Source organism: Anas acuta, chromosome 10, assembly GCF_963932015.1.
Source record: "Anas acuta chromosome 10, bAnaAcu1.1, whole genome shotgun sequence".
In the NCBI taxonomy this organism is placed as follows: Eukaryota; Metazoa; Chordata; class Aves; order Anseriformes; family Anatidae; genus Anas; species Anas acuta.
In genome coordinates, this window is record NC_088988.1 from 9,970,154 (window position 1) to 9,990,073 (window position 19,920).

General features: G+C 38.0%; 1 protein-coding gene across 2 annotated transcripts in view; it reads left to right on the forward strand.

Annotated features, from left to right (window-relative positions):
* Window positions 1–19,920, forward strand: part of GARRE1 (granule associated Rac and RHOG effector 1) — a 54,709-nt gene that overhangs the window by 2,749 nt on the left and 32,040 nt on the right. The window contains exon 2 of one of the 2 annotated variants that reach the window (XM_068693097.1): window positions 14,851–14,967. The exons of the other annotated variant lie outside the window; for it this stretch is intronic. The gene's annotated coding sequence lies outside the window, so the exon portion shown is untranslated. The remainder of the gene's footprint in view (window positions 1–14,850; window positions 14,968–19,920) is intronic. 2 annotated transcript variants of the gene reach the window in all.

Consider the following 19,920-nt stretch of genomic DNA (forward strand, 5'->3'; position numbering starts at 1 on the left):
AATATCTTCTTGTGGTTACTGTAGGTAGATAGAATATTATTACTGGAATTGGATGCTAGCCAGAGCAACACCCTACATGTTACGAACAATGCCAGGGTATTGTTTGTAGCTATAGAAAGGGTTTTATATCATACATGAAAGATGACATTTCCAGCAGCATGGGTAACCTCATCACAAAAACAGTGTGCTGAGGCTGGTTCACAGGGCAGCTGATTCTGCGAGGCTCGACAAAATCTACATTATAATCGCACCAGTCCTCCTAGAGCTTGGTGATATGTCTCAATTAGTGTTTTTTGACCTTCATTGGCCTTTGGGTAACAACAATTTATTAGTAACATGCTGTAGGCAATCTTGTGCTCTCCAGGCAAAATTGTATTCTGGGACATTTAGATTTTGTACATCTTGTGGCTGAAAGCAACTCTGGAAGCTTATTTGGGGACCACAGATCTAAACCACAGAAGGTACTGTCTCTCGGTATCTGCAGAATCTGAAGCCTGGTAGGATGAAAAAATGTTTTGAAAGCTAAGTGGAATTTGTTAAAGATGTGTTCCAAACTCACTGAGATGCTAGTATTAATGTTTTGTCGTGCCTTTTTGACTTTGTGTGGGTTTCTTGTCTTCTGTGTTGGTGTACATAAAGGATAATTTTATAGTAGGGAGGGATTTAGTCCCTTCTGCCCCCAAAGAAGCTATTAGGTTTCTTTTTCATATTAAGTTGTGGGAGAGTGGAGCAAGAGGCATTAATATTACTAATACTACTTTGCACTTTAATTGCTGAATTTGTCTGATATGATCCCAGTGTTCTGTGAATGTATCGTTTTGGTCAAATCCTTGAATTTTGCCAAAAACACAACATTGGTGAGATGTTTCACTAATGTTACAAGACAAGAATTATTTTGGGAACTTTGGTGGTCTTGAAATACCAATCATGCCTTAGTCAGCTGTAATTGGTGAGGATTAGTATATTGTTTTCTTAAAAATAAATGTAGGGAGCTTACTCTGCATGGTTCTATTAAGCTCATCAACTTTGCACGAGGCAAACCGACTTCCAGCAACCTGAGTTAGAGCAGCCTTAGAGTACGAGGGGAAGAGCGGGTGTGAGGGGAAACAGCAGAGCAGAGATTCTAGAAATGCAGGTTTAGCTTAGAAGAATGAAAAAGGGCTGAAAAGGGGAACGTGAGGTATTCCAGGTGGTGCTGAGGGAATGTTGGGGTGGCTGTGAGTAAAGATCAGTAGGGTGTGCATGAGGTGGGAGTAGCTGGGGCTGGTGGAGCATGTTCGGGAGTTTTTAGCAAGTCAGACATTCTGTCTGTGGTATTGCCTGCTGTTGGTGGTCCATTGGCTTCAGGCTAATGATAACATACAAGAGCTTATTGGCGCAAGCACCTATTACAAATTTTATTAAAACAATGAAAGTTTTAAGCGGGGTATTCCAGGCCTTTTCTTTGAAGAACCATTTTCACAAAGGAAATAAATACGCTCCCTTTGAAGGAAAGCCATTATAAGAGAACATGATAACACCAGTAAATATTTTTTGTACTTCTAAAATATAAAACAGCTTCTTGCTGTAAAGTAGCTGCCCCCCGTTTTTTAAATTAAAAGTTATCTTGTGTGTTTTCACTGGTAGGCTTACATCAGAGAAAGTAATTCCTTAGGAAACATCTTTAAAATGCCTCCTTAAATTGTGACTACTTTCCAATTATGGTTTTCAGTAAAATTCTCTCCTTGGGATGACTGAACATATTTTCTGTTTTAGGCTAGCTCTCTTTTCATTGTCTTGCAAGATTGCTGTATTCCTTCTTTGTGGTCTTGTGTTTCTTGCTTTTCTATTAGTTTTCTGCTTTCTCAAGTGGTTAGGCTTTTTTAGTAAATATGATTTTTTAATGTTCTATCTGGTTGTCTTTCAGTGGGGTACTTGTCAGAAGTTAATGTTTATTGGTAGGCATTTCTGTACAATAGCATTGCAAAAGACAGATTATTTGGAAAATTTCAACAGGAAAATTCCTCTACTACCCCGTCAGCCACCTCATCGCAGGCTTTTGTTCTTTCCTGACTTATGCATTGGCTAGGAAGTTAGAGGGGAACATGTTAACTGATTGTTTAATAACAGTATTGAAGGTGTGATTCCTGTTTAGTTGTGCACTCAAAGCTGACATTTAAATGGAGTCGTCTGATTACAGAAAATTCCTCATAGGCTTCTGTGCGACATATGCTGGTGCAATCTGGGGATGGAACAAAAGTCCTGAACGTCAACAATTTCTGAATGTTAGGGGAAGTTTGTTTCCCTTGTTAGAAATAATATTTACCTTTGACCCTTTAATGCTTTATTCCGACATGCTTTTGGGGACTTTTGAAAGCACCGTATGGAGTGTGTTGTAGAGGAGAGTGTGGGAGAAGAGCAGAAAGGTGGGAATGTTACGGACCCCTTGTTTCACCAAAGCCATCCCTAATGTGTGATTGATGCTTTTGTTACTATGGGAGAGTAATCTAGCAATGAAATTTATCTTTAATTCTTTCAGAACTGACTGGTTTTAGTTTCTCAAGTAGATGACCTCACTGTGATAACTTGGTGTGTTTGCAAGTTTCTGGATAGTATTAGGAATTCCTCAGGATTTACTGGGGTGAAATTACACCCTTTCAAGCATGTCTGCGTGCTCTGTTTGATACCAAGATGTTTGAAGCAATGTTCTAGGTATTTTCCCTGTTTATGAAAGTTGAACTTTCTGCTCTTCTGTAAAGATTATAGAACTTGGCTGATTATGCTTTAGAAGAACAATTTGAGTTCAAGCACAAGAGCTTCCCTAGAGAAAGATAAAGCACCTGAACGTCTACAGCTTACATTCCAGAAAAATCTGGAGATCTTTTTAAGTGTTTCTTCCAAAGAGTGTAAGTACAAGGTAATATTTTAAAATGTTCCTTAAAAATACTTGAAGCTTTTAATCTCATCCTGAAGATGCTAGAAATTCTTCTTCTGTAGCCTAGCCATATAACAGAAATGCTGAAAAACAATGGAAGCTGTAGTGACCAGGAGGGACAGACACAAAAGCAACTCCTGTTGTTGTCAAAAGATTTTCATTGTCTCTGCACCCTCAAAACTCGTGAAGAAGCCTGAAGATCACGGGGGAAATATTACCATGGGTAAATGCAATTCTGTGCCGAAAGAATCAAGGAATGTGATCTTTCTGTTAAGTATTTCAAAATTTTTCTCAGAATGCTATTTGCAAGTCTTGCACCAGATGGTATTTTGTAGAAGGAGGAAGAATACAAGGAGGAAGAGACTATAGAACTGGAAGAATGAAATTTTTAGGTAGTCTGTATTTTTCTGCATGCATCTCATCAGGTAACTTCAACGTGGAATGGTTTCATCACCTCCAAAAGTTCAGATGAAACTATGTATGTCACATGAACATAAAAACGAATTCAGCTTTTTGTCTTTTGCTGAAAGCACTTGTGATTAATTAAAAAAAAAAACAAAACAGTAAGGATTTTGAGACAGGAATATATTGATTTATTTATTTGGAGCAAAGCACAGCTGTATTTATTGCCTATTGTTGAGTGGTCTGCAGTTCTTTGTCCAAGCAGGAGTTAAGGCCAGATAGTATAGAACAGCGTTAACTAAACCTGTGCAAATATGTTGTACAGAATCCAACTTCATCAGTGCATGTTTCACAGCTCTGGAAAAACTGTATTTAGCCTCTTACTAAGGATATAGTTAGGTATTTATATTCATTTGGCTGAACGACACAGTTTGCAAATATTTGCATAACAAGGTAATAAGTTCTACGCTTTTTCCAACATGAAATGACCATTTACAAGCAGATGATGTAGCGGAGAGCTTTAACGTGGTGCCAAAAATAGATCTAAAGCTAAATACGTGTGTGTCATTTAGAAAAGCTAAAAACTTTAATTTGATTAAGACTAAACAATTAAGAAAATGTATAGTGATAAGAATTTTGCTTTCCTGAGCCCAGTTCTGAGCAGTGCAAATGAAATGATCAAGCCTGCCAGGTTGCCGCTGTTGTTGGCAGGAAAGTAGAGGTTTGCGTAGATACTCGTACATTCTTCACCTACAGAGAGCAAACTGACGTACTTTGCTAACTCACAGTGGAATACAAATAAACTGTGCTGGGCAGCAACTGGTATAGATACACAAGTTATGATACAAGCCAAGTTAAAATTTTGGTAGTATAATAACCTGTACTTCTGTTTAACTACTTTTGAAGACAAGCTACTGAAGTTTTTATATAGAAAAGCAGGGCCACATTAGCTAAAAATAAAATTTCCTGAAATAATGCAAGTAAAAGCAGACTTTTATTTCTATGGCTTCTTTTTCTTAAGAGACTTCCATGCTAATAAAAATTGCATGAGGTGCTGGGAGGAAATGCCAGTTATTAGGACAAAATGCTGGAAAAAGAACACACATACCATTATTGGGAATGTGCTTGGTTCTGTATTAAACTGTAGAAAGATTCCTTGCCCAGAGAGCTTCCAATTTTTGTGTATGTCTTGTGTTGCTTTCCGGAAGAGAAAATGAAACCCTTTCTCATTAGCAGTCCCATTAAATCTCATAATAAACCTTTTTTCTCTAAATGTTGCAACAAGCTACAGGACAGATTGTGATGTCAAATTCAGCACTTTGACCTCACTTCAAGACCAAAGAGGAATGAATGTCGTAAAGTTTGAGACAAGTTATTGCAAAATAAGCTAAGCGGTTATCAGACTTGATATAAAATTGCAATTATTTGACCATGAATTTAATGTGGGTTTGTTGAAGTTCTTCTTAGCAAGTGCTTTGTGCAGTTATCAACTCTAATTTAAAATACATTTATCTTTCATATAATATTTGGTCTTAAGACTGAGGTCATGGGACAGAATGTGAGGTAGTTTGGCAGTCTTCAGCCAAGTGCACTTCTTGGTTTATCCACGTGGAAACGTGGTGCAGCTGACCTGTGCTATTTTGAAATTAATCCGATGCTTGCTTTTGTGGTTAGAAAAGATTCTGCTCTGGTTAAGAGAAATCTATTGCTCTGCAGATGTTGCTGGATGTGAGATCTCTTGAAAACCACTAATGATACACGTTTTGTTTTTATATAGGAATGTTACATTTTTGTGGTGATGGATTGGTATGATAGAATAAATCCGTAGTTGACGCACAAGATTAAGTGAGATGTTTTGGGGAAAAGTGCATTTTCTTCCTTTGAAGACACATCAGGAAGCATCTTTTCTTTTTCCATTTTAGTTTCTGGAACAGTTAAGTTATTGTGATGTTTGATTAGAATTGTCTGATAGTCAGGCAAATGAAAACAAACTGATTTGCCCCTTAATTGTGTTTCCCCTGAACGTGTGCTGAAAGACTTGAGCATCTCTTCTACTCTTACCTTCTCTTGCCTTCTTTCACCGTATTGCAGTGACCCTGGTTTTAGTTGAGGGCTGCAGCGATCTCTTCTGAATCAGTTGCTGTCTTTAAAGCATCAGGAGATGTTCTTATCACTGAATCTCTAACGCTTTTTAGGTTGGTGCTGATCAGATGTCAGAGTTACTACATTAAAACCTTTCATGGTGTCTTTGATTCTGAATGCTTTTCAGAAGAGCATGCTTTAACCAGACATGCCCTTGGACTGAACACTTGGTGTGTGGATGGGCAGGCTTGCACGCACCAGAGTTCAGGGTTGAATAGCTACTCTGGTTATAAAGTACGATGTAGTAAGTTTAAATGGTTCTTAAACACCTGTACAGAGATTATTACCTATCCAATGCATTGATTTTTTTTGACAATTTAGAGTGTTTTTAAACTAAATTTCTCAAGTCAGTTTCTAAGGGAGTGTATGTAATTAGCTGTTGGTCTATCTAAGATTGTCTGTCCTTACTCTCTTACTTATTTTGTGTTTTAAAGTGTGTTTCCCCATCCTTTGCACTTTGCAGGATTACTGATGGAAAATGTCTGCCTAGACTGCCTTCCCTTGTGTTTCATATCTTTTGCTCCATGTTCCTCCTGAAAGGTCTTAGTGTCCCTCAATTTTTTGTGCTTTATGACATTTATATACGCTTACTGATAATATGACTGATAAAATTTTACTTCACATTAAGTTGTGTTTTTTTTTGTGAGATACTTAACAATTCTTACTGACAATTTCTTAAGCTTGCAGTTCAGCTCTTCTCTGTCTGATGTAGTGTGTTGCTTCCTGAAGCAGAAGAAAATGATGTATTTCATTTAGTCACTTTCTGCTTAAAACTTGAATTTGTCTTTTGTTCCAGAATTTTTAGCACAGATGAAGCAGTTTCTTTTTCAAAACATTTTTGTTGCTTCAGGGAAGGAATACATTCTCTTCTTTGCGTATGCTATTTGATGTATTCTGTTCAGGAGCACAAGTTGTTTGTCTCTACTGTGTTGGTTGTTTTTCATTGCACATTAAATTGTATATCAGGAAAAGCAAGGTAAGTGTAGTTTAAGAAATATTCTTCACTATCTAATTGTGGTCCCTTCTCTTTTAACTTAAGATTTTGTAAGTGATACAGTCCTCAGCATGACAAGCAGAGACAGGAAGGTATGCTGTATTTTGATCCACTTATACAGTATATTGAAGAGTAACATACGTGAATGTGGGGCATCGTGTGTGCTTTACCTTCCTTTGTTAAACGTGTTTCTCTAAAAGGAATCCTAAGTGAGCAAAGTTAAACTGGCAGGATTTGCAACAGTGGACTTAGAGTGAATATTGTGCAACTAGGTATGTGTGAATACTGGTTATAATGCTTGGTGAAAAAACCTGGTTGTGCCTTAAAGCACTGTTTACTTAGTGAACTTCCTATCCCCTGCGTAGCTGTCTCTAAAGGTTTGTGTTGTTAGGGAGTGGCATTTTTTTCTTTTCCTTTTGCATCACACCGTTGACTTAAGACCTGTAATTCACTGCCTTCGTTTACCTTACACTGTCATAGGCAAATCTCATTCTGCCCCAAAGACAGCGTTCTGAGAATGTCTTGCCCAAAATAGGGACAGAAGTCTACATAAGTGGAGTCTATACGTTTCAATTTCAGAGGCAAAGAAATGCCAGTAGAATAATCTGAAAGATGAAAAACAGTCGATGGAAGCATTTTCTGTTCCAGACAGAGAACAATATGTTGGCTGTAAGGGGAGATACAAATGCATTTTGTAAGTGGCTGTGCTGTTTGAAATTATGGTATGCATATAAGAACTCAAGCAGCAGAATGCCTTGCTAATAGCATTTGAGACGCCATAAATAGTTGAAGCTAATTTTGATCATCGTATTCATACACTGTAAAGAAGACCATCAGTTTCACTGCCGAGCCTGCAATCATCTCATTTTCTAATGCCACTGAACCCAGTCACTATACTTTTTCTCCTGGTGATTTTTTCATTTTGTAGTTATTTTTCCCGTTTTCTACTTTAATTCCCATTGAAAATGCTCCTGTTTGTATGCATTGCCCAGTGAGGATTGGAATGCTAGCTGAAGGAGGCAGAGAGAAGTCTGCCGTGTTGAAAATGTGAAAGATTCCTGTTGTTCTTAACTCGGTTTGGCTTAAACTCCCCTGCTGCACAGAAATACGAGTAGTAGTTAAAGGTAAAAATGCCTTGATGTATAAAATATTACTTTGAAGCTAGTCCTAGTTCTGACTTCAGTGTAGAGTATTCCTAATAAAATAGTTGATAAAGGCAAAAAGTGGTACAGCCCGCCCCAGCCACGTAATGTTACGGGACACTATGAAGAAAGGTCATTTTCCTTATTTTTAAAATGGAAATTTCGAGAAAATGATTTTTGGAAATTGTTTTTTAGTAAAAGAGCACATAGCTGGTATGTGCCTATTACATGATGTATTGTTAGGTGTAAGCAGGATGTATTTGTTGTGAATAAGAACTTGTGAATAAAAGGAAATATTAATACCTTGATGAGCAGTACGAATACCTTTCTAATACTGTGTTTTTTAAATCTTCACGTAGGAAAAAGAAATTAAAAATAGGACCAATGCTGTTGACTTTTGAGCAAAAATAAGATTTTTAGTGTTTAAAATTGACAGGTAACTACAGCCTTTGTAATACAGTAGACAGGGAAAAGCAGTTTCTTAGGAAAAGATGGAAAAAAATCCATCTAGTATGCCTGCATTTGTTTATCATAGTGTTCTCTGGGAGATTGCTACAGATACATGTTGTAAGCTTATGCAGAATACAGAATTGTAATTGCCTGATAGAATAACTCTAGAAATAGAGCAAGATCCTTTCAGAGAGCCTTGGAAGGAAGGCATATTGGTAGCAGTAGTAACACAATTTTGTTTTGTTTTTCTCCATATGATGCTTTGGAGACAGGAATGGATAGAAATCCTTCCCACAGAAATGTGTTAGCTGTTCTGTTTGATTGTGAGGAGCAATTTACACTTTCTTCTACCGTCAGTAACTCTGGAGCAGGCTATACACAAGTTCGGTTTTCTGTCAGTTTGCAAAAAGGGGAAAAATGTGGAAGATATTTTATCTGTAAATGGAGAACATAGTTAAGTAAAATAGAGAAAACATAAGCCTTATTTAGTTGTTAGCTCTACCAGCTTCTTTCCAAACAACTAATTGTTCCATGGGGGACTATTACTGTGCTGTTTATCTTAAAGCAGATATAAGGTGAACTTTTTACCCAAGTAATAATTCCACTCATCTTCTCCTGGGACATGTGTGGAAGGAGTCATTATTTTTATTTTTATCTCTTAACTCTGTTGCAGGTTAGACAGAAGGGAGAGGTCCTTTAGCAATGGAAGAACTTGGGCAGAAGTGACTACTCTAGCAGACCATGTTTGCCTTTTTTCTTCTACCGAAAGCCCATCTCCCTGTGTTAGGAAAGCGAAGGTTAAATATTTAAACATGTTAAACAAAAAATGTATTTAGGGGCAGGGAAAAGAAAGCAGGGTATGTACAAGACTAGATTTAGGAACTGTAAGAATTGCATGGGTTGTAGTTGGAAATAATTTCCCATTTCTCACAGAATGGACACCATCTAAGTATTCAAGAATTCATTAGTTTTTAGCTACGAAATTAAATTTGTTGAGGAAAAGTTGGAAGGGAAATACTTTAATGAACTGTTTGGCCCGGTCTCGATTACTGAATAATAGAGGAATGCTTACCTTTTGGAATAGGCAGAAGTTGTTTTTTTCACGGGCTTACTTAGTCTTTGCGTAGCCTGTTGGCTCTGCTTTTTAACAGTTTTTCTGCATTTTGCGGAAATATAAATACAACGCTTTGTAAAAGATCTGCAGTGCCTCAAAGCAACCTTCTTCAGGGCTTAGAGCTGATCTAAGAGCATCTTGGTATACATTTCTGAGAGCAAGATAAAGGACATCTGTGTCCCGTGCTTCCTGAAAGCACCACGATGAGTTTGCATGGTGTGGGGAGATGGGAACTGCCATGGTGCATAATGTTGATGATGGACTAGTAATGGGATGATGAGTGGTGTCCAAAGTCAGCCTGGCTGAGCTGTATGTAGCTACTGTGTCAATGTTCCACTGTGGTTGGAAGAACTTGAAAATAAAGAATATGTCTTAGATGAGATCCGTGTTGAAATACAAAATCCCTGGCTGTGATTCCTGAGCGGTGTTGATTGCAGCATGGTGTCTAGCTGCTTGCAGGAAGGTGGGTTTCAAGCAGGCTGCAGGCTCACCTGGTGGGGAAGCTCTCTGTGCACTGAATCAGATGTGAATCAAACATTTTCACAACACAGTTTGTGGTAGGTGGCATGCTTTATGACAAAGAATACTCTTACGTGACAAAAACCACCTATGCTATGTTCATGAAAGTTTAAGAAAGGTGGGGGTAGAAACACTTAAGAAAAAGTAAAGACTTTCTTAATAGTAGACTCAATGAGGATTTTGGAATTATTTCTGTAATTCTTATTACTGAAAGCAGAGACTGCAGGGAAACCATTTATAAAATATTTACATCTGACAAGCAAATTATATTAGTTCTTTAATTTTGTATTTTATGGAGACCACAGTAATAAAACATTTAATGAATTTAAGATTTTGAAACAGTTATTTGGATTGTTGGGTAGTCATAGTGTGATACTCTTTTTCCATTTGAATAACAGTATCCTTTTTGAAAACATACTGGCAAATAGTTTCCTAGTGGTATGATGAATTTTTGTGGCCATCATTCATTGACATGAGAATTTCAGTGAGTTTTTTTTTTTTTTTTGAGAGGTTTTTAACCCTCATTTTAGGATGGGGGAGAGAGGATAAGCTTTCTATCACTGAACCTTAAGACTCAGTGAAATTACTGTCAGAAATATCTTCTTAAAACATTGTTTTTTGCGAAGGGAAGGGCAGTCTTGACTTGTAACATCGTCAACATAAATGAGAATTTCTTTATTTTTAGTACAGATAGTATTGTTGTTTTTCTCCAGTTGCCACCTAGGAATGAATTTCACTTTGGGCTGCTTTGGATTGTGCTGCTCCTGTTGACGTGCTAACTTCATGGTATAAACTGATAAGTATATTGATGAGATGACTGACTGGAAAACAATAAATATAAAATATTTAAGTCAGTTTAAAAATCTAGCTCTGCTGCCCTAAGAGATTCTTGCACTTGTTTTTCTTTAGTCTAATTTATGTTCACTTATCTGCTTTTATTCTTAATTGCTAGAGGCTGTCCTCCCACTTGCACAGTTCAGTTTCTGTGGAACTACCAATAAATTCAAATGATGCCCTGCTGAGAATAGGATGGAGGCTGAAGGAGGAGTGGGAGAGAGAAAGTAGAACATACTAATGGCATTTATTAGAACTGCCTGTGCAGACTAATGCAAAATAAACTGTATTTATTGTAAAACATGCTGATAGAATATATAAATTTAACAAAGCTTGTTGTGCTTATGTCTTAGTCCAAAGATTGTTCCTTCTTTCCTAATTTTGCTTATGTAGCCAAGTTGTCTGAACAACTGATTATGTCCAAAATATAATTCAGAAAAAAAAATTTTGAGCTTCTAATGACAATTTGTTTGCTCTTATAATTCTAGGCTGACTAATCTTCTAATTAAACAAAGGAAAATGATACCAATATAGTTAGTCTTGTTTTGAAAGGCTATCTGTTAGCTTTCTGTAAGCATTATCAATATTTTGCTATGTGGTTCGTTGGAATTTACCATTTCTTTTTTTCTTCCACTTTGTGGAAGAAAAATCACTCTTGCCTAGTGACCAAAGCTGGCCTTCTCTGCGGAGTAAGCGCAGCCAACTGAGCAGTGATAGGCATTCCCGCTGCTTTCTGAGATGTGTTTTCTAGGACTGAAACAGATTATTTTGGGGTAGGTGGAAGAGCGTTAGCACGTGGCCGATGAAAATGCAGACACGTATTTGTAACTGTGCAGCTCTGTTGAGGGCCTGACCTTGTCAGACTGCAACCTCCGGGCTTGGGATGCTTCCTGGCAACTTCTTTTTGGCACTTTGGAGACAAAAATATTTTTTCATTCTTCAGGGAGTTGTTCTGTATCAAAGTGCTTCTGTAGGAGAATTTGTACATGGCGGGATGTTTCACCCTAGCAACTGTTAAATTAAATATTGATAAAAGTATGGAAGGGAGTTATGAATAGTGCTAACTAATTAGAAGTACAAATTTAGACCCTAATCATTGTGGTCTGGATAGACATTTGATCCAGTAGGCTCTTCTGATTTTAATATATTTTGTGTAGGAAATGTTGAAGAATCAATGGTAAACTCTTACATTTTGTTGTTATCCAAAAATAAAAATAAAATAAAATTGCAGGTTTAAGCAAAATTCATCTTATAAGTAGATGGTGTTAGATGAGAAAACTACCTTTCTAATAAAACCCTGCAGTTTTTAAGACTTAGCGCCTGCAAATATTCTCTAAGTCGCTGTAATTGCTGTAAGTTTATGCTTCACTTTGCAGACTGCTCTGAAATGCATTTCTGTTGTATTTTAAGGTCTTTATCTAAACCTTCCAACAAATAAAGCTGTTTCATTGCACTGCAGTACTGGCAGTGGCATTGAAAACTTCTTTTTCAGAGGAGACTCTTAAACCTATAATACAAAAATACTGTGTGTTTCTAATTCTAATGCCCTTAAAAATGATGTAAAATTGTCCTGACCAGAAGCATATGGTTGTAGGTTCTGACGTAGTCTGTGCGCTATCATGGCTATAGGAAACAGTCTGCAACGCAGAGGATATTTAATTTAAAAAATTGGGATAAGGGTCGGGAATTGTATGCTAGAAATAGAAAATAAGATTAGAGGTTATGTTTCAGGCATGGAGCCGTCTCTGGGGGGGGGAGCAGAACAAGGTTACTTCAAGGTTTGGAGCCTGCTTGGGGGGTGGGGAGAAGGCAGGAAATCCAGCAGGGCTAAAAAGGGTGCCTGGGGGAGTTGTTGTAATAGATTACGTAAAACTTGCCACGTATCTCCTGGGTGCTTGGTGCTGTGCATGGTGACTTTCTCCTTACCATCACTTGCTCCTGCTCCATCAGGCACGGGCAGCTCGTGGTGCCACTGGGGTGGCTCTGCCTGGGCCTCCTGCACGCCCTCTGCACAAACAGCCCCAGTGGCGAAGAGGTTGCTTTTTCTAAACGTAATACTTGGGAAATGTGTTTGAAAGGGGTCTGGCTGGAGCAGTAATAGATGCACCAGCTCATATTGAAACACTGCTTGAATGTGTTTGGCATCTTTGCCATGTGTTATGGCTGGCAGAGCGTGGCTGTGTCGCAATTTCTGCAGCAGAAAGCCCTTTGCCAACGTAAGCTACTGGGGAGGAGCGTTAGTTGGCTAAACTCATCTAAATTTGTGAGCCTCGTTTCGCGTTTGATCATTATTTTTAAATATTGTTGGCGCAGCAGTAGATAGGTGAAATTTTCAATGTTTCTTTCCAGTCTTCATTTGTGAACAACAATCAGCTTTGTTAGTGAATATTGAAATCCAGCGGTAGATGTGCTTGGTTAGTGAGGTTAGGATCTTCCACTGCTGTGTGAGGGGGGGGTTTGCTGCACCAGTGGTACTAGGAGCTTCAGAGGGAACAGGACACATCAGTTTTCAGAAGGATCTAATAAAGTTGAAGTGTTCAGGTTTGCTTATGGATGTTGCTCTGGTTTCTAGTCAATAGATCACATTCATTTGTTTTATGGGTTAAAACATTACACATACTTTTCTTCCAAGATGTATTACACCAGCATAAATCTCCCATTGTACCCTCTGCCGGGAGAGATTTCTTGCACAACTCAGTGCAGAAATTTTGGCACATAGTAACCCGGTGACAAATTATGCAGATGGATGGGAGCTTAGCTGTTTGTGTAAAACTGTCAGTACTTCTACTTTCAGGACATGCTAAGCTGGTCTGACGGTGCTTTATATGTTGTAAATTAGGTCAGATAATTATTTAACAATTGATAACTTAATTTGGAGGGTTGTTTGGGGAGTAATTTTAACCCAAGAACAATGGATTTTTTTTTTAAAGAGAAAATGGCATTGCATCAAATCACAGCAGAATGTATCTGAACGTCAGTGTGTCTGTTGTGTGCCTTTCCCTGCCATACCCTTGATGTAGTAGCTTAAAGCTGGAAGCAGGCAGAGCTGCGTGTGCTGCTGAGACGTGCCGGTGGAATTCCATGTATGCGTTTGTTAGCAAATTGCTGTTGTGTTAAGTTATTTATATTCTTTAGTAGCATCTACACTAAGTTTAGAAAGTGAGATTTATTTTCCAAATGTGTAAATTTATTTCTGTTGATAGAAATAAATAAACCTCATTGTTGAGCGTAAACTGTTTTAAAGAAGCAGAACAGTAGTTTGCTAAAATATTAACTTTTGTTTTGTTTTTAATACAAAGAAAGTAGATGTAATCAAGGTAGTCTTCCTGGGAACGTAAATGCAAAACCCAAACATCTAAGTGCCTAAGAAACCAGAAATTTCTCACAGCTTTATCAGTATAAGGAGGGGATGGAGACCTAAGACTACACTAACAGTCCTCAGCCTTCAGTCCACAGCTTTTCGATTTTTAATTTGACCTGTGGCCTGTTTTGACATTTACCTTGTGTGTATAAAAGGCAACATATTATACCATGAACTGAAATGGAAAGCAGGATTACTGAAGCAGCTAATAGATGGCACTAGATGCTGCGGTCTGAAAAGATTTAATCTGTTGCCATTGTAATAAACATGGGGTGGTACCTGCTGGAACCACAGGCTTGCTTAAGAAGGGCAGGAGGAGAATCCTTTTGTCGCTGGTGCTTAACTTCTGTTTGAACCAGTGTTAAGAAGACTTGCAGAAGATTGAGCAATTCAGGGAACGTTTTTTTAAGTTGTCTGCTGTAAAGCAGGCAGAACTAGCTAAGTGCTAAGCCAAGATGTAGCTGTATTTTTCCCGTTTGGTTTCTATTAGAGATTTAGAAACTGGAGGGTGCTCCTGCAGTTCATCTTGTAACTAATTGTGTTTTGACCCCAACTATGCAGGATGAGTTAGTGCTATTTTAAGTCTCATCTATTTTTAATTAAGACTTATAAATTCTGGTCTTAATGAGAAGGAGAAAGCTGTGCTGAAGACATTTAAGCAATTTTTTTTGAAGAAAGGTTATGAAGTATGCATGCTGCCGTTTTGAGTTTTCTAATCTTTATGATCTCAAATTACTTGTCACCACTGTTCCTTCATCAGCTGCAGAAATTACTTCTACATAATTTAATGTATAAAAATGTAAATTTCCTAGGAACAAATCATTCTGACAGCTTCCAAAAGTCTCCTGTTGCAAAGATCTAGTTCAAGAATGATTTTAGAATTGAAGTTGAAACTATTAAGCTACTACGTGATTTACAGTATTATTATTTGATGCATTTGGAGTATTATGTACACACTGATGTTTGGTTTTGTTTTAGGAGAGAGGCTGCTATGCACACTGGATTGCTCTGGTTTATTCATATCCTGTGACAGTGAATCAGATATTGCTGTCTATATACAGACTGAATTGCCAGCCAACTTCGGGCCCAAATATGGTAAACATAATTATGTTCATTTGCTATAAAAATACATTCTCCTTAGTTTAACATTTTCATGATTACAGTTTTCTGATAATTCCATAATTTTCAACATGAGAGGGATCTGAAAGGCCTAATCATCGTGTCCCTCTCTTCAGTATAGACTACAGTTTGTTTTCCTGGGCAAAACTCCAGCTGTTCACTGATGAATCTGCTGCTACTCAAATACAGTAAGCTTATAAAGCATTTGGAAAGTCAGAGCACAGGAGCTGTAGTACAGAGACATGAATCTCTGTTAGCTTCATGACAAAAATGCTCATGGTTGCAACTGTCATGAGACAGTAAGTGTATGTGCTGATGTCAGTGTTTCTGATATGATGTACTCCTGTTTTCTATTTCTGGAGATGCAATTCGTATTTCAGAATGCTTAATGACTTTCAAGTAGGAAATTTCAATGAATGAGTTGGGTGAGGAGGAAAGCAAACATTAAAATAGATAAAGCCTCTAATGTGTGCTGAAGAGAACAAATATAAGTAAATGTTGTATTAGTCTTAAGTATCAGTCACAAGGAAATAGTATGGTAATATACTTCTTAATATGAAAAAGAGAAGTTTGCATGTGCAAACAGTTGCTCATAGTAGCCATTGCATTTGTTAAGTGGATGAGGATCAGTATATTTAATGAAAACACATTTGCAGTTTTTTTTCTTTTTCTTGATGTAGTCTAGCATCAAGAAAATGTTGTAGCTACATTCTGTAGCAAGCATTGAGAATTTAGAAGCAGCACAATAATTTGGGAAAGGAAAGATGGTTGGTGTTGAGTTACTCCAAATGTTTTGAAAGGTTTCATCATGCTCGCTACAAACAGGCACAGAAAAAAAAATCAGAAATCTTAAAGGCTTCACAGGATTTTCTGTACATAATCTGTCTCATGCTTCCAGTACTCACAAATGTGTTGCTTGTGAAAGAGCTTTAAGATAGAGCTTTATTTTTTTTATAGACAATTTATAATTTTCATTGCCTGGAAACATTGCTTTTGTCTAACACTACTAAAATCATACTGTGTTCTGAGTTTGGGTTTTCTGTTTAAAGTCGCATAGCATCAAAAACTCAGTTAAAACAGCCTTGAATTTTGGTTTAGGAATATTTATTTCAGTGAAAAAAATCAAATGTGTATGCTGCTGAGTGTGAGTGCTGTGGCATTTATGATGTATAGTATCTGTTTTGGCTGGAAGCCTTGTCTAAAAATTAACAGAAGTATTTTCTGATTGCGAAATCAGCTGTTTCAGAGCAGTTTATGCAGGATGTCATTGTGATATGATGCTTTTGATGATCACTAGGTTGTAGCAAGTAAGAAGTACAAAAACGGCCACATTGATTCAGACTTGAGAATTGATCTAATTCAGCCTTGTTTAACCCCCATGGTGGTTATAAATGGATACTTAGGGAAAGGTAAGAACAGGGTAAACTTGTGGCCTATACCCATTTAAAACTGTCTTCAGTGATTTGCTGCATCCAGGGTTCCTTGAACCTGCAGTTGTCTGTTACTAAGCCAGAGGAAAGCAGGAAGGATCCAGAAACCAGAACGGCATGTTAAATTTGAAGTGTGGGTAAAATGTGAATTTGTAGGGTTATAACTGTTTTCCAGCTTTCCCAGCACACACACACACTCCTTTGCTAATAACTTGCAATGTAAGACTTAATCTTTTGACTCTTATATTCTGCATCAGGCTGACTTTTTAGCAAAAACAGTTTTAACACTGAGATCAGGCTAGAGCCTGTCACTTTCTGTGTGAGGCTAGGAATGTTTTTCTCACGTACAAGTTGATAAATTTATCCATAGTCAATCTCATCTCTTATTTTAGTCCCTCGCTCCTGTAAAGTTCTGCCATTCTTTGTGTATATATTTAGTAGTGTATGTAGTATGTCATGCTTTAACACTGTAGTTGGGCTCTTACTTCCACTCGTCTTTTCAAGTCTTGTTTAAGATATAACTTGTTGGGGGCAATGAAAACTTCCCGAGAGGAATCTGATTTTGAAAGAAGAGCCGTGGAAGGTAGCATTTATAGAGTGCCTTTCCATTATTTCTGTAAGCGCTTTGCCAAAGGGTGGGAGTCATTGCTATTTTTATGGGTGCATAATCTTTTTATGAAGTATTTGGAACCATGATCAAATCGTTTTAAAACAGCAGAAATAAAGCTCTACACTGAGCCCTCTTCAATTGCTTGATCTTCGCTGACTCAGCAGTAGCTAAGCTTTTCAAAGCAATTTGCAAAAAAAAAAAAATAATTGTTAGAGATCTCAGAGATTTAGGCAAGGAAAAAATTTAGTTGAAATTTTTAGCATACATTTAACAACATGTACTAAAAGCTTCTCTTCCCATTTGATGATACTGAAAAATACATCTGGCATTTGTTTATACAGGAAAACTGTAATTCATGATTTAACAAGGTACTTGAGTATGTGAGAGATACCGCTGACTTTACTGCAACTAATCATATGCTGTAGTCCATTGCTGAATTGAGCCCAAAGATTAAACTGCTTCCAGGTTTGAAATGTCTATGACGAGACAGCAGGATTGTGCATGTTTCCGCTGTTCTTCGTTGTGTTCCCTCCTCTAAGTAAAAGCTGGCCTTCTGCAGAAGCATGGGAAACCTTGATTTTGTACTTACCGGAGAACTAAAAACCAATTATATTCCGTTTTCTTAATACTCGTTTGTACTGTCACATTTTGACTAAGAAATACATAAATGGCTTTTGTGTAGTTCAGAAAGGCTTTAAGTGCGTCTACAGGAGTGCGACATGCTGGGTGGGTTTAGGAGGAAAGACCTTTGCAGAGGGCAGGGGCAAGTTATCTGAAATGGCCATAACTGGGCCAGGACACACAGGCCTCGCCAACTCATAGTGCTGTTCACATGTTGTTTAACTGAATGAAATTTTCTCAAGTTCAGCCCTTTCTTCCTGCTTTCCCTTCAGCGGGAGGGGAAGTCTGTGGCTGAAATATGTCATGTATAGGAATAGACATTAGCTTATTCTCAGAGTTGTCTAGAAATTGTCTACTTCCCTTCTCTTCCTTGAAACTACAGCATTCGGTACTTCACTCCAGTTTGAAGAAGAGCGTATTTATTCAGATGACGGGTTGCAAGTGGCTTGCTTTCAGAGAGAGCAGGCTTCTCTTCGCAAGCACTCCTGTAGGTAGTAGCAAGAACTTTGTAGACAACACATTCTGAGAGGCAGAGCTCTGATTTTTTTTTTTCATGGTCCCATGAATCTTTTTGTTTGTTTTTGTCTTAACGTGTTAAACAGCTCAGCAAGAGCACAAATGCTTGTGGCAGATGTGCACCTTTTTGGGAGAAGAGAGAAATGGGTTTTGAGTCTCTGGTGGCAATCACGTTGGACGTGAATTTCTTATGCTTTGTGCAAATGCTTTGTTAAGCTACCTTATCAAGAATGGACATTATCTTCTTTTCCTTCTCTTCTGTATGAACAGTTGTTTTTAAAAAGAGAACTGGTCCTGTTTTCAAAACAGATAAGGTAAGCGCCTATTGCCAAGGGAGGATTGAAACAGTGATCCTGATCTGACAGAGGCGTCTATTTTTGACATTCAGGGAGGCACCGAAGTCTGAAAGAAGGTTTGGTTTAACACATTCCTTTCACCAGATTTTCCTTTTGCTGTCATATCTTACCGCTGAGATTGGAGTTAGTGCCATTCTGTGGTAAGTGTTTTACTTCAAACAAAATGTAAGAAGCTGCCTGACACAGTCTAGGCTCTGCCCTGGAAAAATCCAATCAGGATACTGATAGCTCTGAATTTGGTTTAGAGATATCACCTTGCACATATATTTCAAAGGGAGTGTAGCTATATGCCTCAGGACTATGGATCCTTTTCTGGAGGATTGTTGGAAGTGAGGTGGTGTGGTGCTGAGCAGTCAAGACTCTCAGTCCTTAACTAGCTCTGAAAACTTGTTTTTCTTCAGCTTTCTCTTGTTCTTTTTGTTTCTGAGTGATTTTTATGACAAAGTCTTTGGTGATTTGTTTCTTCGGTACAGGGGATGGGGCTGTATCTGTCTTTGCTTGTCATTCAGGATGTATAGCATACTTTTGCTTCTAGAGGATTTTCCAGTACAAGGGCAAAACCTACCAGTTGGCACCAATAAGCTAATAGACTTGTTTTAAGGAGGGTCATCTTGAAAAGGAAAGAAGGCCTAGACAAGATGTAATAAATCAGTTGAGACCTGCCTATGAATATTAGGTGGATGCTTGATGGATGAAATTTGTCTTTGATGAACTAATAAAGTGAAGTTGATGGAGCCTCCCAGTTAAATCTAACAAATCTCCATGCTTCTGTTTGTAATAGCTTCACCACTAAATTAGAAAACTGGTTACTGTAATAAAAAAATTGGTCTGTTTAGATTTATATGAAACTAAGCAGAATGCTCAGTTACAGTCTGGTTAAACTGAGGCAAACTACTTAATCCCTGTGGAGTGTGTGCTGTGATTTACCATCCCCAACTGGTGTGGGGGGAGAGTGGGTCAGAGCATCTGGTGAGCTGGTTTTAGGAAAGGTAGACCCTACAAGGAGGATGTTTCCGACAGGAGCTTTATGGGTTCACTAAGGATTGGCATGCCTACTTCTTGTTATTTTTGTGTTGTTTTTTTTTTTTTTTTTTTTTCCCCCTCCAACTGTTCTGGGCAAGCAGCCAAGAAGGAATCCCAACAAGCAATTTGAGCTAACAGAACTAAGATGATATTGGTTTAATAGTCTATCGATGTCTGTCTTCCCCTTTCTCCTCAAACAGGAGACTTAAAAATTCAAGAGGTGCCACAGCAGTCCACCCCATTAAAAAAAAGCTGTCAGCCTTGAAAAGAGAGGTTGGTTTTCCTTATTGGCTTTGTAGCCTAAATACTGAACTACCAGTGCAGGCATCCTCTCCCTGCTGGGGGGCCATGGGCTTCTCTGGTGGCTGTGGCC